The sequence below is a fragment of the Tamandua tetradactyla genome, chromosome 3, assembly GCF_023851605.1.
Source record: "Tamandua tetradactyla isolate mTamTet1 chromosome 3, mTamTet1.pri, whole genome shotgun sequence".
NCBI classification, from domain to species: Eukaryota; Metazoa; Chordata; class Mammalia; order Pilosa; family Myrmecophagidae; genus Tamandua; species Tamandua tetradactyla.
In genome coordinates this window covers 13,952,170-13,965,582 of record NC_135329.1, presented here as the reverse complement: position 1 = coordinate 13,965,582, position 13,413 = coordinate 13,952,170, and the positions used below count along the sequence as shown (strand labels likewise).

At 39.6% G+C, this 13,413-nt stretch overlaps 1 long non-coding RNA gene across 1 annotated transcript in view; it reads left to right on the top strand.

Annotated features, from left to right (window-relative positions):
• Positions 1 to 4,094: 4,094 nt before the first annotated feature.
• LOC143677039 (uncharacterized) overlaps positions 4,095 to 13,413 on the top strand; it is a 133,816-nt gene continuing 124,497 nt past the window's right edge. Inside the window, exon 1 of the long non-coding RNA XR_013172358.1 lies at positions 4,095 to 4,167. This is a non-coding gene — a long non-coding RNA (uncharacterized LOC143677039). The remainder of the gene's footprint in view (positions 4,168 to 13,413) is intronic.

The following is a 13,413-nucleotide window of genomic DNA, read 5'->3' as shown; positions in this document are numbered from 1 at the left end:
TAGTAACATAGTATGTTTGAATGCTTTGAATGTTTTCTTCTCTGAACTTAACGCCCTGTGCAAACCACTTTATGGCCCTATTTTTTTTTAATCTTTCAATAGAAAAAGAAATTATAAAAGAGATATAGAAATATTTCTGAGTTATATAGAGCCAGGAACTGGAGTTACATATCTAGAATGGGAAGGGATTTTAAGAAACTAAGCAAAACCAGGTGGTATGTAGCCAATATTGAGACTGCGTTTGAAGCAGAAATGAAGCTTTGTCTTTGATTCTTTATTCATTTATTCATTCATTTTGTTTGTTTGAATTTCTAGGAATGCATACCTTGGAATTGGGAAAATAACTGGGGTTTTGCAGTGGAATTGCCTATCTCTCCATCCTTTCTAGAGTATGTTGATGGTCTCTCTGCAAGAAAACATATTAACTGCAGAAGGCAATACAAAGATGACAAGATATGATCCCTTCCTTCAAGGATCATTACATACTCTTTCTGGAAGATAGTAAGTGATATAAAGATTGAGGTAGATAGATTTTTGTTCTTGCTTTTGTTTGTTTTAGGAAAAATGAGACCTTATGTCAAGGAGGCATAGTGGTTAAGAAGAAAAGCTATGGGGTCCGAGAGCCTTGGGGTCTATCCCAGATCTGCTAAGTAGACCAGCTTTGTCTTTGAGCAAGTTATTATTATTATTATTTTTTCCTAAACCTTGGTTTCCTCTTCTATAAACTGGATTAATGCTGTCTGTCTTGAAGAGTGGTCCAGGCTAAATGACCTATTGAAGGTAAAGTACTTAGCACAGTAACTGACAGCAAACCCATAATACATGGTAATCATGAGTGATGTCATTACCATTACATACTGAACTTGGTATCAACATACCAGGCCATGCTAGAATTGACAGGAGAGGCATCAAAAGCTATGGAATTTCAGAAGGGTATGCTCAGCAAAGGCTCTGTGGGGGATGACCCTCGGTCACTTAAAGGGTGAGGAGGCTTTCAAATGACAGAGATAAGGAAAAAGTCATACCAGCAGAATTTAGGGGGAGGATATGAGAGAAAGTAGAAAGGAGGTTAGAATGTGGCAAGTGTGGGAATGGGAGACATTCATTTTGCCATGAGCAAAGAAAAAAAAAAACCAAATCATGTTGTAATCTACTTAATATATTCATTCTGACTTTGAAATTTCCATAAGATATCTTGCTATGTCTCCCTGTGTAGGAAATTGCTTCAATTATCCTAATGCTTGCTGGTCTGAATTGGAAGGCAATTATGTAAAATCTTGAAGATGATGAAATTTGTCTTCTGGAATTCTCAGCTATTCTTCCCTCTGTCAATTTCCCTTATTTCTGGGCTTCCCAACCTGCCCAGTCACATCCAGAATCTCCATGCACTTAAAAAAATTCCTTCCTTTTCCTTAATATATAAGTAATATATATTTATTGAAGAGAGAAATTAGAACTCGTAAGAAAAACAATCTCCTATAATTCCTGTGGTATTTGACCCAGACATCCTCCAAAAACTATCCTAGAAAAGCAGCAGATCAATTAATTTATGTTAAGGTGGAAATGGTTTTCAATGTGATCCCATTTAAGGACCTTTGTTTCGTGAAGACATAGAGCTTCAAGGTACATGAATAGAGCGATTCCAATGGAATTTTAGGCATTAGCAGGCACGTAGGGAAGTCATTTGGGTGGCCGAGGTGATATGAGTATGTACTTATATAACTTATATAACTTAGGTTAGCTTTTTAAACATTTTTTGGCAGAGGAATAATTTGCATACTGTGAGATGCACATATTTTTAGTGTATCATTGGATGAGTTCTGGCAATTGTATTCAACTGTGTAATACTCTTCCCTATCAAAATATACAACATTTCCATCGCTATAGCAAGATCCCACAAACCCCTTTCCAGTTAATTCTACCTACAGATGAAACCATTGTCATTTCTTTCACTGTAGATTAATTTTCCTGGTTCAAGACCTTATATAAATGCTGGTAAGTATGTACACTTTTGTGTCAGGCTCAGCATAATATCTGTGAGTTTCATGTATATTGTTTTGTGTATCAGTAGTTTGTTCCTTCTCACTGATGAACAATATACCACTGTATGATTATTCCGCACCTTTTTAATTCATTCTTTTGTTGATGGAAATTTAACTATTTCCATTTGGGCACTATTAGGAATAAAACGGCTATGAACCTTTATATATATATATATAAGATACATATATATCTTATCTTTCTATCATTAGTTTTCAGTAGTTTGATTATGATGTATCCTGATATAGACTTTGTGTTTATCCTGTTTAGGATTTGTTGAGCTTCTTGGATCTGTGGATTTGTGTTTTTCATCAAAATTTGTAAAAAAAAATTTCACCATTATTTCTTCAAATATTTTTTCTAACCTAACTTTTCCTCTTGTAGGTCAGTTACATGAAATGTTACATTGCTTGGTATTTCTACTAAAGTAGAAAGAAACATCTGAAAAGAAAAATAAACATTCTCAGTGATTTCAGCCTTTTCCTTCTACTTTAGTTTGTATAGTTCTTATTGACTGATCTTTAGTTCACTAATTTTTTCTTCTGCAATGTCATCTATTGTTAAGTCCATCCAGTGAAATTTTCATTTCATTTCAGACATGTTGGTTTTACATTCTAGAATTGCTACTTTTTTCTTTTATTTTTTATACATACTATTTGTCTACTGTGATTCCTTTTTTGTTTCCTCATTTAGTGCCTATTTTCCTTTAACTCTTTGGACATATTTATAGGGCCTATTTTGAAGTCATTGACTGCTAATTCTTTCTTCTCTATAATTTCTGTGTCTGCTTCTGTTGTCTGATTTTTCTCCTGGTAATGGATCACATTTTCTTGCCTCCTTGCCTATCTGGTGATTTTTTATTTTATGCTGGTCATTACTGATGCTGCACTTTTGGCTTTCTGGAGTTCGTTGTCTTCCTTAATATATGGTTGAGTGTTTTTGGCAGGCAATTAATTAGTGACTCTGTTAAATGTTTTTGAGGCATGTTTTTAAGCTTTGTTAGGGATGGTCTAGAGTGGTGTTTAAACTAGGTCTAGCTTAGGCGTACTTCTAAAGCATGGCCTTTCTGAGTCTCTGCTGAATTCAGCAAGGGTTCCTCATTCTAGCAGATAAGAACTCTAGTGATTCCTAGCCCTTGTGATCTCCAGTAGATTGGGATACAATCTCCAGTAGACATGGGAACAATTAACTGTTGGTAATTTTTATTTCTCTGGTGGATGCTCTTTCCATTGTAGGTATTATTTTCCTGGACTTTTGAAGTCTTACCCTGTGAATGTACAGCAGAGTATGCAGCCAAAGACTCAAGGGGACTTTTATGCAGATTTCTGGATATCTTTCATTGCATACTTCCCTTCTTTCTGGTACCCCACAAATTCCAGCCAACTCAGTAACCCTGAACTCTAATATACCTCTCCTTAAGTCAGTAAGATCATGTTTTGGCTACTTCATACTATGCCACAATCCAGAAAGTTCCTGCAGATAGAAAACTGAATAACTACTTGGCTTAACTCATCTGTTTCCCTTTTCTCAGGCAAAACAGTCTTTTGCTGCCTGCTGTCCAGTGTCTGAAGAGTTATTTCCATTTTTTTTTTTTTTTGGCATGGGAAGGCACTGGGAATCAGGTCTCCAGCATGGCAGGCAAGAACTCTGCCTGCTGAGCCACCACCGCACCACCCAAGAGTTATTTCATGTATATATTTTCCCAATTTAAAAATGTTTACATTAGGAAGTGTGATGGTTAATTTTATTTACCAATTTGGCTAGGTTATGATGTTCATTGTTTGGTCAAGTAAACCCTGGCCTGATTGGTACTGTGAGGGTATTTTGTGCATTTGAGTCATGAGTCAATTGATTGTATCTATGGTTGAATACATCTACAGTCAACAAAGAGGTTGCCTTCAGCAATGACAGGACTCTTCTCATCAGAGTTTGCTTTCAGCAATGAGAGGACTCTTCTCATCCAGTGATTTGGATGCTGAAATCCAAGGAAATTTGGCAGATTTCAGAAGTCTGAAAGATTTTCTATCTCTTCTTCAGCCACCCAATTTCTTCTGGAGAATTCTTCAGAGTTCATTATGGAACTTATGGCTTGCCCTATGGGATTTGGACGCCAATTTCCATGGTCATGTGAGCTGATTTCTATAATAAATCTCTTAATATTTACATATATATATATATTCATTCTTTTTTTCTGGGGAGCCCTGGCTAATACAGGTAGTATTGCTCTTTACCAAGTATTCCATCTTGACCAATGTGAAAGATGACAGGTGTGAATTGAACTGTTAGTTTAGTTCACACATGGAGAAATCAAGGCAATGACTGTAGATTAGCCAGGATTATATTACCATCCCATGGTGAAACTGGAACAATAGCACATTCTTCAGCTATTAGTCTTTCCAACTACCTCACAGTCTCTACAAAGTAGCTGTGAGCAGATTGTAGGGATAAATTGATATTAATGGAAACAATGCCATATTTCATAGAGAGGCAATGAATCTCAGATTTACTGCAGTCATCATTAGTGCAATTCTTCCCTATTCTGGGCAAATGGTAGCATTGGAATTTCTGGCCCCCTTCTAGTGGGGAGGGGGGTCATGAAACTAGTTCTGGCCAATGAGTTGTGAGCAGAAGTAATGTGTGCCAATTGTGGGTGGATGGTTATTTCTGATACAATCCTTCCAGTCTCACTTTCATTCTGTCATGATGTCTGGCAATGTTCCTGATGGTGGATTTGTTAGCCTGGCTCGCTGCGTGACTAAGGTGAGCAGAGACCACTTCCCTATCCTCAATGGATAATTAACTTGAATAAGAAATAATTCTTTGTTGTTTTAAGTCACTGATATTTGGGGGATTTTATGTTTTTGCAGTATAGCCTTCGTCAATGACATACATAATTTTGATAAAACTTGATTATCTTACATTGGCTGTCTAGAAGCAGACCCTAAGATGAAAATTAGTACACAATTGACTTATTAAGAACATGCTTCCTGTATGCAAATTCATACAGACAGCAATTAGATCCCATATTACCAGGGAAGGGGTAGGGGTGGGGAATAGGGAATTAATGCTTAATGAGTATAGAGTTTCTGTTTGGGGTGATGGAAAAATTTTGGTCATGAATGGTGTTGATGGTAGCACAACATTGCAAGTATAATCAGCAACACTAAATTGTGTATTTAAAAGTGGTTAAGATGAGAAATTTATTCTGTATATATGCTACCACAATAAAAATTGTTTAAAAAATAGGTAAGAAAGTACTTCCAAGGGAGACTGCTAAGAGAATTGGGGAAGCAGGACAAGGTAGGCAAAATTCCCTCGGATGGTATGCTGTATCCTGAGGCCTCAAAGTTTCTCACCCCAAGGCGAGGGGGCTGGTCTCGCTTCTACCCTCATAACCAGGGTTTGGTTGGGTGAGTGGGTGTCCACTATAGTGGACAATGAGGAATGAAGAAATAGTTCCGTACATTCATTTTCAGATCTGTACAATGGGAAGAACCATAACTGCTTATTTCTTAGAAGAATGACATGGAGATGGCCTAGAATAAATGCACTGAAATGTTGTTTGATAATAGAAATGCTGTTGGCTCCAGGAGACTCAGATGGAAAGACCTTTTCTCCCGTGTGTCAGTCTGGCTTGATTGTCACATAAACTGCAAAGTATTGCTATTGAATTTTCCCCCTCAATTCCTTCCATTTGTTCCTACTTTATCAGTCTCTTAATCAACTTACAGCAAAAGAGAGTTTTGAAACTTGCCTTCAAATGTTGTTATTTTTGCTGGCTGCCAGCAGAATAGTGAGCCCTTTTGCTACCTGAAAAGCTGTGGATCAGAATTGCTTGTTTCCTTGTCACCACTTGATTTACCCACTCCCCAGCCCTGCCTGAGTGATGGCTGCCTGCTTATTTGGCTTAAATCGCAAGGCTTTGGGGAGCTATTCTAATGGGATGGTTTTCTTTACCAGAAGAACTAAGTGAGTTATTCTACCTTTGTGCTCTTTTGAAAGGTAAAGCAAATGGAATTTTGCCTGCCTTCATTTGAAGTAAAGGTGCGAGCTTCATTGTCTGCAGCTGCTGTAATAGTTATGCTGAAGACAGACTGGGAAACGCTCATCTTTACATGCTTTGGTGTGAATGATATGGAAAGAATTCTAAATCGGCAACAGAAAGTGGTTTGGGACCCATAGGTGATTAGGAAGCATAGAACCACACTCTTCCTTTTCTTTCCTCTTTTGCTGTTATCCTCTCCCCAGCCCACCCTGTATTCACACTCCATTTAAATTTTGACATTTCTGGAGAAAGTATTTCTTGTTGCAGTCTCAGTTCCTCATCTTGATTTTTAATCTCATATGATGTCTATATGATGTGTAAGCAAATTTCACTATTAACTTTGGAAAACTTTTACTGTCCCCTCCCATGGTATCAGGTTTGTACATGTTGGCATTGTCTTAATTGTTTAGAGTTGCTCCTTACCATACTTTCCTGCCTCTAGCTCTGCCAACTCATTTACCAAAATAACCTGTCAAATCAGTTGAGAAAATTGGTGAGACTTGCTGTTTGGCATTGTGTCAAGCCCACAAAACCTGGCTAACTCAGTTGACTTTTTCACTTTTTTACTAATTGGGTGGGTACCATACAGAAAATGCATTCAACATGTGATTAGAACTCCCAGGCTGAAAGAAGTATCCTTCTCACATTGTCTCCAAACAATAGTCACTAAGAAGTCAATGGCCTTGACCTTAACAGATGTGTGACCTTGGTGGGCACATTACCTAATTTCATTAGCATTTCAGAGTCTTACATTCCTGGTTTATATTTCAGGATAATTTTAATAATATGTCAAGCAATTGTATGGCCCTTTGCAGTTTACAAAGCACTTTTATATATTTGTCCCCATTTTATCTGTCTAACCACATGTCCCATTGACTTCCCGTGATTAAACTGTGCTCCTTGGCTTGAGAAAATGAGTGCTATGCTGGGCTAGGGAGTATGGCTGAGTCACTAATGATAATATCGATAAGGGACCCCCAGAAGCCACATAATTAAGTTTCCAAGGACAATGGCACCAAAACTATCTGGAGCTGGAGTTTGTGAGTTGTGTTTTTACTGTTTTCTGGAAAGGAGATGCTGAATGCCCCCTCTTTGTAGTAATCAAGTAGACCTGGGCTCCAATATAGGCTCCACTACTTAATGTGTAACATGGGATAAAGTCCACATTTTTGTGTCTCAGTTTCCTCATTTGTAAAATAGGGGCTAAAAAATGCCTTCAGTGTGCAGGATTTTTATGAAGATTAAATGAGACAATGCATGTGTAGCCCCCATACAATGCCTGGCTCAAGGAAATGAAACTATTATTCTATGTACAGAATGATCCTTCCTATCAGGATTCCTTCATCATCCTTAACTTCAGTCTCTTAGAGAGCATAGACTATGGAAAATAAATGACTCTGAATTCTTAAACTCAACCAGTGAAAATTCAGACTGTAGAGCATGGGAGACTGTTATACCTAAAAATGACTTGATAACATGAAGATAACTAGATTTTCTTTTTTGTCCACTGCCTTTTAGATTCAGGGCCAAGCCTCAAGGCTGCTACATTATTGATGAGCTGATCCGCATGCAGGTGTTGTGAGGAGTGATAAAGAGTGATATAGGTGCAGGGAACCAGGGCTGAACTGTTTTCTTATTGATCCTTTAGTCAGATACCTCCTGAGACCCCAACAGAGCAGAGAATAGGGGTGTGTTGCTCACTGGATCCCCCCAGGCATGAGGACTCTATCAGGGCTGGTATCTGGGGCTTCCCTGGAGGTCTCATCCTCTAACAGATCTCTTTGTACTCTCCAGTGTGACTCTGCTCCCTGCCTCAGTGGTCCCACTATTCTCCATCCCACCCACACTGACCTTCTTTCTGCTCTTTCTTGCCATGCTCCTGCCTCTATTGGACATACTTGTTCTATTCCTCTTTGCCAAGTTAATTTCTACACACATTCTTCAGAGTCCAGCTCAAATGCGACTTTCTCAGGGATTTAACTGCTTTAAATTCCTTTATTTGCTCTCATAGTGAAAGGACAATTTTACATTTGTTTATGTTCTTACTTAATCCATATTTATTAGACTTTGCGATCAACGATGAGGAGATCACATAGTAGGTGGTCCATAAATATTTGTAAGCTTGGCGAATAAATGTAGGAGGGGTGAGTATTAGGAAACAGGTAGAACGGTCCCTGGGTAGCTCTAGCTTTAAGATCTCTGGGCAAAATAACCACATGTGTAGTTTGATGAAACATGACAGACATCTAGGGCATTTGGTTTGTCTAGGCCCTAGCGTGCACATGCCCTCCTTCTCATTGCATTCTAAATACTCTAACCACCCTTCTCCCCAAAGACAACCTTTTCAGGCTCCTTGGTTGTATGTTGGTTCACCCCTGTGAGAGCTCCGTCCCTTCCTCATCTAGTCACCTTATTTACCTGGTTCTGACACATTGGGCTCTGCTTCCTGATTCTTGGACATTCCCCTGTGTAGGAGACCTCCTGACAGGAACTTATGTGATGGGCTCCTACTCCCAGCTTCCTGAAGTTGTCACCTGCTTGCCCTGTGTTCCTGATTTCTGGCTCTCTACCTTATCCTTTCCTGACACTAGTCCAGAGCACTATGGAATTGGTATATGAGCATCCTGAATTGTAATTCAGCCTCTTCATGATGTTGAGCAAGATGCCCCGTATCACCATCCCTTGCTTTTCTATTTCCATTGAGATGACAGTATAAATGGAAACCTTACCTTCTACTGTAGTAGCGAAGACTCACCCTTACTCAAGATTGTTCGTGTTGCTAGAGGTTCTTCATAAAACTTCAGTACACTTAGATATTCAAATTATCTTACCTAGGTATAGCCAGTGGGAGAGCATTGTGAAACCTCAATTTTTCTAACATTCTCAGAATTAAGGAAGCAATGAAAATGGTAAGCCTATTCAGGAGATATCTCCCATTAACCCAGACAGAAATTCACAAATAATGTCTTGCACTCACTATATAATAATGAGTATTATTAAATATGAATGACCTCATTTGTCCTTGTGGCGTATGTATCACATAGAGAGTGACAGATATGTATATTGTCATTTAGCATCTGGGGAAACTAGCCCAGACAGCTTAAGTGATTTTTATCAAATCCAGAAGGCTATTAAGTGTTGAATCTTGGGAGGTATTGCATTTTGGGAGAATAGTGAGATAAAAGCTATAAATTCGAATATGGGTGGAGTGAGAAGCCAAAACTGTAGAATGATTTGAGTTGTCAGTGTTGGGGCTGGGGTCAGGTAGAGAGCAGCACAAACAGTAAAGACAGTAGAGGAGCTGATCAGGACCTAGGATTCCATCAGTGGAGTCATCATGTCTAAGGGCAAAGAAGAAATAAGATCTCAAGCAGTGCTTCTCATAGTTTAATGTACATACCCATTTCCTGGGCTTGTTAAAATGCAAACTCTGATTCCGTATGTCTGGGATTCTGCTTTTCTAACAAATTCCCAGATGATGCTTGGCTATTGGTCCCTGAATTACCTTGAATAGCAGGGGTCTCAGGAGCCCACAGCTGGGATTGGAGAAGACCTTTGGCAACAGAAATGAAGTCTTTTTTGAAATCCCCAAATGTACTTCCTCCAGGGGAGTGTTCTGATATCCTAGGGCTGGGGAAGTAACTGTCAGGGGGAATATTGGGTTACGCTTAGATCTTGAAAATCAATCAATGAATTTTCTTCTGAACTATATTAGAAACAGCCCTACTTTTTGAAGATTGAGATTTTTGCCCCCTGCAATGATTAATTTAGTTGAAAGTCTTTGTGAAGGACAAAGCATATATTTGTTCACAGAGTTGAAAGGAATGATTGGAAATAAGTTTTTTTGAAGGTATTTACAGCCAAGAGCCTTACTAAAACAACCACTCTACATGAATAGAGGGGAAGATAGGATACACAAACACAGTGTCTTTAGCAAGTTGGAACCAAGTCAATGTTAAACTTCTCAGCAGCTAGTGGCTCCATGCCACTTTGGTTTGCCAAGGGAGTGATGAAGGATGTCCAGATTGGAGAGCAAAACCTTGAGAGGGACAACAAGTTATGGCATCAACTTAATGGAAATCTCAAATGTTCACCGAGAGGTTGACAGCTCTTGTGCTTCCATCAGCCCCAGGGTATCTGCTGAGATTGTAGCTACTGAGAAGAACGATCAAAGCTCAGTGGGGAGAGAGAGCCTCACAGATCACAGCCTCTGCTGGTTTGAAGCTGTTATGCACCCCAGAAAATGCCATGTTCCTTTAATCCATTTCTGTGGGTGCAGACCAATTTTGGGCGGACCTTTTGATTAGCTTATTTCAATTGAGATGGGACCTGCCGCATTCAAGGTGGGTCTTAATCCTTTTTTACTGAAGTCTTTTATAGGAGGATAAAGGACAGAGAAAACAGAGGGAGCTTAAAGAGAACTACCCAGAGAAGTTTGGAGAGAGCTGAGAGAGAAAAGCCCTGGGAAAGCTAAGAGAGGACCTGCAGGGGGACATCACTGGAACCAGAGCTGAAAGCAATGAAATTCAGGTGTGAAGGACCAACAGCTACCAGCTAAGTGCCTTCCCAGGTGACAGAGGCATCCCAGCTGCCAGCAGTCTTTCTTCAGGGCCCGGGTATCATCCTGTTGATGCCTTAATTTGGACATTTTCTTAACCTAAGAACTGTAAATTTTAAATTAATAAATTTCCATTTTTAAAAGTCAGTCCATTTTCTTGTAAATTGCATTTTGGCAGCTTTAGCAAACTGAAATAGGTCCCTACTAGACAGAGGAGTCTGCTTCAACAGATTTATGCTTCAACAACTGGGGCAACAGATTTCAGGAAGTCTGGGACAACCATTGCACTGGCATCCTGGAATTTTTCTAACACCAGAACTCAGCAATGTGAGGATAGGTTCACCCTTCATGGAGAAGTAATCTAATGAATAACATACTTCCCTTCTTAGGTAGAAATTATCTTGGCAGTGGACTCACCCCATTCATGCAAATGCAGATCTATATTCTGATTCTAAGTAAACAATCCTCAGAACAGCTCCTGTGATAAGCCTAAACCATGTACGAACTTGCTTGGTGATGATTTTAGGCCCATACAGGAGGATGAAAGCAAGGGATGGTCTTGCTCTCTGCCCTAAGAAACAGCCATCTGAAATGCTCTTCACCAGCATGCTGGTCTTGGGAGGGATACCAACATCTACATGCTTAGCTCCAGCAGGCCCCAACCATGGAGCTGGGTTAGTTTAGCCAGTCTTACCTTTTTTTCCCAGGATACCTTGCAAAGCCAGTGGTGGGAAGCAGAAATTTCTAGGGCTCTTGTGCCAGTTTCTCGATAGGGATACTAAATCATCTCATATGGGGTTTAAACCTGCCTGCTAAATGCCTGACTTTGCCAACTGGTGACTTAACTAAACTGTTCAAACTAAGGAATAGAATTAATAACCAGAAAGCATCTCCAATGTGTGAACTCTGCAAAGAACTTAACATTTGGTTCATAAGCAGAGATGGCCTGTACAACTAGATCGCGTCACATCATTATAGTGAACCACAGGAAATAAGTGTGTTTCTTGTTGAAAGTGTTTGGTTTGCCCTTTCTTCTTGGATGAGGTCTAAGGGTTTTATTTGCATTTGATGGTGGACCACAAATTAAGGGTCTTGAACAAATTCCTTAGCCTCTCTTGGCCTTGATTCTTCACATGTAAAATATTCTAGGAGGCCTTCTCTTCCAGCTGTGATATTCTAATTTTTCTGAGTTTGCCAAGCTATTCATCCAGGGCTGTTTCTGAACTCTGATATCTCTAAGCCTCTCTTTTCCTTCTAGCAATATTTACTCCATCAAATGTCTTATTATCATTGGTTGAAAGATACTGGATTGAGACATTTCTCTATTAGGCGCCAACACTTGGATTTGGTTTTATATATTTGGAAGTCAATCTCTTGTAAGGGTACAATAGCTGAAGGGAAGCTTTTTTTGGAGTTTGATATCTGTGTAGCACATGCCTGAGGAATTGCTACTGTGAGCATAGGTAAAACATTCTGAGTGCCAGGCCAATTCTCAGTTCCTTAGGACAGAGAAACTAGGCAATGCCTTTTCTTCAGTGCCCAGTCAGGGCTTGGTGGTCCCAAGGAGGTAGCAGGTAGCTGGAGAGAGCAAGATCTGATTTATTGCTCTGTTTAATCATGGAGGGAAAGACAGGCATTGCTCTGGTGTCGGACTCTCTCCTAGGAGAATGTGAGAACATTATTCTCCTTGCACGCTGGGAACATGTGCTGCTGCTTCAAGCTCAGAAAGGGTTGCATAAACATTTTAATATTGCATGAGGCTTGTATAAGACTGACTGAGTATGTGAATGCTAAACCCTGACACATAAGGAGACAGAAAGAGAGAGAAACACTGGTAAAGACCTAGGATTGTCTCTTTTTTTATCAAGTGGAGAGGCTGTTTATAGTAACTCAGAATGCTTTGTGGATTCTCAGTGTACAATTTTGCCATGGTGATATATCAAAGCCCATAGTAGATCAAGCCCCCAAACCAGAAACTATAGGGATATTTCCTACTTTTGCTTGATTTTTCCATATAAAAAAGTCTCATAAAATTATAGCCACTCTGTCTTCCTTTTTCCTCCAGTAGTTTAGGTTTTACAGCTGGATTGCTACCCCAGGTGGAGGGGATGGCTTCGTGGAAATGTTGTAACTGTAATTTTTTTGTTCTTCCTACAGTCATGATAGAGCTGCTGGGGAGAGTAGGTAGGATAACACAAGGAAGGCCAGGCTGAGGTGGGCACCTCTCTCCTGAAAGGGCCTCAGGAAGAGCAGGTGTATAGGGGAGATTTATTTTGTTTGGTTTACTGCTTAGATGACTAAGCTATGGTGTAGTCATACCTCAGTCATGATCCTCCTGCCTCCAGAAACACTTCTTAGAATTGCTCTCTTCCAATGCCCACTGCCCCAACCTCCAGTTCTTCTTTTTGTTATTTTGATTGTAGATTCTAAATATTTCTCAAATACTTGCATATTTCTCCATCTCCATCCTAGTCCAAGTCCAGATGTCTCCAGCCTGGATCACTGCCCTGGCTTCCTAGCTGAATTCCTTTATCTAAATCTGCATCTATTCAATCCATGATGCATGATAAGAGAGATTCTTTTTAAGTGCATGATAAGAGATTCTTTTTAAGTGCAAAATGATCTTTCCAAGACAAAACACTTAAAATCACCCAATTTTTAAGATTCTTTTAAATAGGAAACATCATTCTTAAGCTAGAGTATCAGCTCCTTCGGATCTGCCTCCCACTTACTCTCCAGTTTGAATTGCCAGTGTTCCCTGCCTTACACT